This window comes from Nannospalax galili, unplaced genomic scaffold (genome assembly GCF_000622305.1).
Source record: "Nannospalax galili isolate Female #2095 unplaced genomic scaffold, S.galili_v1.0 scaffold445, whole genome shotgun sequence".
NCBI classification, from domain to species: domain Eukaryota; kingdom Metazoa; phylum Chordata; class Mammalia; order Rodentia; family Spalacidae; genus Nannospalax; species Nannospalax galili.
Genome location: NW_008354184.1, coordinates 672,492 through 676,448, shown reverse-complemented (window position 1 = coordinate 676,448; position 3,957 = coordinate 672,492). Strand labels below are relative to the sequence as shown.

At 57.0% G+C, this 3,957-nt stretch overlaps 1 protein-coding gene across 2 annotated transcripts in view; it reads left to right on the top strand.

The window, feature by feature from the left end:
• The window catches only part of Mgat3 (mannosyl (beta-1,4-)-glycoprotein beta-1,4-N-acetylglucosaminyltransferase), a 36,410-nt gene continuing 32,453 nt past the window's right edge, over window positions 1-3,957 (top strand). Inside the window, exon 1 of one of the 2 annotated variants that reach the window (XM_008851221.2) lies at window positions 1-130. The gene's annotated coding sequence lies outside the window, so the exon portion shown is untranslated. Of the gene's footprint in view, window positions 131-726; window positions 743-3,957 lie in introns of those variants that run through there. The other variant, XM_008851223.2, reaches the window with a different exon arrangement.

Below are 3,957 nucleotides of genomic sequence, written 5' to 3'. Positions count from 1 at the left end.
GCCGGAGCCCGGGATGGGGCGAGAGGCTGCGGCGGACGCCAGCATCTCCCAGCCGGGGGCCCCGGGGGCCGCGGAGCCGCCGCCGCCGCTGCTGCTGCCGCCGCCGCTGCTGAGACCCAGCGGGCGATGGGTGAGTTGACACTGGCGTCCGGGGACTCGCGCTGCAGCCCTGCATCCCAGCGCCCCGGGCCTCGCCTCCAGCTCTGCGCGCGGCTCCCCACTCCGCCCCCCGCAGGGGTCCCTCGGTCCCTCCGGGAGCACGGCCCTGGGGGCGGGGGTCTGGGGCCGGCGGGATGCAGGGGATACTGCTCAGCCGGAGCCCCCTTCCCCAACCCGCTGCTACCCGCAGCTCTCCCTGGCCGCAGCTCGGCGACCCCCTCCCCTGGCTGAACTGGGGGTGGGGTGGGGGCGTCCGGAGGCGCTGTGCTCCAGCCTTGCTTTGTGCGCCGGTCTCCCCCCACCTTCCCACCTCCGGCGCGGCGCGGGGCTGGGGGCGAGAGGCCTCCGCGCTTGCCTTCCCCACCCCCGACCCCGGGCTGCTGCGGTGGCCGAGGCCCAGGCGCGGTCAGGGTGCTGGGCGGGTGCGGGGGTTGGGGCTGGGGCTGTAACTGCAGTTGCAGCCGCCGGTGGCGGAGAGAGCCCCTCCACCTTTCACCAGGGAGGGGGAGACTCCTCTCTTTGCATTGCCCAGGGCGGAGGAGGGCTCCTGACTGGGGGAGGGCGCTATAAATATCTGCAAATAGTGAGTTCTAGAACCGGAGGTGGGGAGGGGCGCTTGCCTGGTTGTTGCGGTGGGAGGCGGGGCGGGGGGGGGGGGTGGGACGAGAATACCCGAGCTGGGGCACAGCACGAAGAGGTTCTGTGCCTCAGCGGGCTCTTGGTGGTCTGAGGTCTGATGAATCTTCCTGCCCCACAAGGCACCCCAGCAGGGATGTCGGCCGAACATTTCCCTACTGGGATTCGTCTGTGGTCCCCCTTCATTCCTGGGACACCAGTCCGGATTTGCCTTGATGGGGGCTTGATGTGTCACCTGGGAGGGACAGAGTTATTACAGGTCCAGGCATTGAGCCAAGCATGAGGATGGCAGGGAGAGTAAGACAAGGCCTTCTCCCCCCAGGAGCTGGCAGCGCCAGGGTTATTAGTGCTCTCCAATGCTAAGGAGATAGGCAAAGGTCCTGGGAAAGTTAGAAAAAGGGGCTCCCTGCCCAAGGGAGAGAGAAGTTACTGGAAGAGATGACAGGAAGATGGAATTGTTCCCTGGGCATGGCGGATGACCGAGCAAGGGCTCAGAGATAGGAATGCCTGGCGTGTTGAGGGATGGGTTGCCAGATGGAGGGGCACTGTGAACCACCTCGAGTGAGCTGAAGAGGGGGAGAGCTCAGAGAGCGGAGCCTAGGCTATAGGGCACAACGACCAGGTGGAGGATAGGGGACAGGCTGTACCAGGAAGCTGGAACTGGCTCCTAAGAACAGCGGGAATCTGTCCTGGGCAGGGATTGAGCAGACTGGCTCAGCCTCCCCCTTGGAGGGCCTGCCCAGGTGCCCTGTGGTCAGGGCTGCCACTTGTCCGTTGGTTTTCCCTTTTGCTGTGATAACTGGCCCACCTCAGCAAGTCGGTGTTTTGAGCCTCAGTTTACACTTCTGTCAAGTTGAAAGACTCCTCCCCAGGATTTTGGAGAGGATTGAATGTGACAGGGCATGTAAGATGCCTGGCACCTGATCCATCCGGGAAATCGCTGGCTGCTGTGTTGGTGTTATTACCTGTAAAATGAGGCCATCCGATGCCAGCTGGCGGCAAGGCCAGCGTCATGGGGAGGGCAGCCTGTGCTGAGGATCTGGGGAGGGCTGATGTAGATGGAGAGCTGAGGGCTGGGGAACTGAACAGGCATTCCTCCAGAAGTTCTGGAAGGAGGTAAGCGGTGAGAAGTGGCTGGAGGCAGGGTGATCGGCAGCCACAGATTCTCCCCACCACCCCCGACCCCAGCTTCCTGTCTCCTCTCCCAGCAAGAGACTGGGTATATGGCTCTGCTCCTTGAGTGCAAAGGCTTTGTTCCCTATACTATATGATGCTTTCCCTTTTCTCCCAGCCAGATCTAGCTCTTCACATGGGGACCCAGGCTTCCTTCTAGAAGTTTCTTCTGATATGTAGGCCAAGAAACATGATATACTCAGGTGAGGGGTCGAGGTGAGCGTATGAGCGTAGAGGGGTAGAGAAGATACAGGCCTTTTTCTCAGGAGGTTAGCATTTAATTGGTCAATAAGTACCACGGGGCACTCTCCATCCACCCAGCTCCTACGCTGGCTACCTGGGACCCTGGAAGAATCACACAAAGTAGACTCTAGATCCAGTGGCCTGGTTCAGATCCTGGCCCGCTGTGTGACTTTGGACTTTGTGACTGCATCTCTGACTTCAGCTTTTCTGTCTCTAAAATGGGGTGTGCACATCCCTGTGGTGAGGGGGCAAGAGTATATAGACACCTGGCTGTCTGGGAGTAAAACCCCTGCTGAGGAACATTGTTCAATTCTCATGGTGTAAATCCTCCCAGCAGCGGCTAACAGAAGTCTCATAACGGAAGGTGATACACACCAGCTTCCACACTCAGGTGTCTGATAATGATGGTTAACCAAGGAGGAAAGGACTCAGGGACTGTTGGTGAGATGGACCTGGGGGGCTGCCAGGTGATGCCATAGGTGAGGGGCTTGTCACAAGGAGGCCTCAGGGCTAAGGGTGGAAGTCTATCCTCAAGAACTTACTCTGTGATGGTTGGTAGAGGGGACAGAGAGATTGAGGCCCCCTGAGACCCTCCACCCCTGAACATTGCCTCCCTCCTGATCTAGCCCCTCTCACAAGGGCTCCCCTCAACCTTGTTCTGGCCATGGGTTCTTCCCAGAAGGGTCAACTGGCTCACCACACTCTAGCTCTAGAGTTCTGAGATGAGCTCCAAGCAGATCTGAAAGCTCCCCCTATCCTTTAAAGCTCTGCCACTCATAAAGCCCTGCCATTCATGTTCTTTCCATGATGCCAGCCCTCAACCCCAGGTCACTTGAACCCTCTCCCCACTGCTATTGCCCCTGTCCACATAACCCCTCAGATATGTACGTCTCCCATGGAAGTATTCTTTGGGGGGTGTGTATGTATGCACATGTTGTATGTGCACATGTGCTCATGTGTAAAGTCCAAAGGTTTATGTTAGGTGTGTCCTCAAGAACTCTCCACCTTATTTTAAAAATATTTATTTTGGGGGCTGGAGAGATGGCTCAGCGGTTAAGAACACTGGCTGTTCTTGCAGAAGACCCAGGTTCGAATCCCAGCACCCACATGGCAGCTAACAACTGTCTGTAACTCCAGTTCCAGGGGATCCGACAGCCTCTTCTGTCCTCCATGGCCATTGCACGACACAGGTGCACTTATCTACATTCAGGCATAAGGATCATACACTTAAAATAAAAATAACAAGCTGGGCATGGTGGCGCACATCTTTTATTCCAGCACTCGGGAGGCAGAGGCAGACAGATTGTTGTGAGTTCAAGGCCAGCCTGGTCTACATAGTGAGTTCAGGTCAGCTGGGACTACAGGGGGACCCTGTCTCAAAAAGACAAAGAACAAAAAACAAACAAAAAATAATAAATAAAGCTGGGTGTGGTGGCACATGCCTTTAATCCCAGCACTTGGGAGGCATAGACAGGTGGATCTTTGTGAGTTCAAGGGCAACCTGGTCTGCGTAGTGAGTTCCAGGACAGCTGGGGCTACAGAGAGACCCTGTCTCAAAAAGACTAATAAATAAATAAATAAATAAATAAATAAATCCACCAAGCATGGTGGTGCACACCTTTGATCCCAGCACTCAGGAGGCAGAGGCAGGAAGATCTCTGTGAGACCAAAGCCAGCCACGTCCATATACTACTGAGTTCCAGGCTAGCTGGGGCGACAGGGAGACCCTGTCTCAAAAAACTAAAC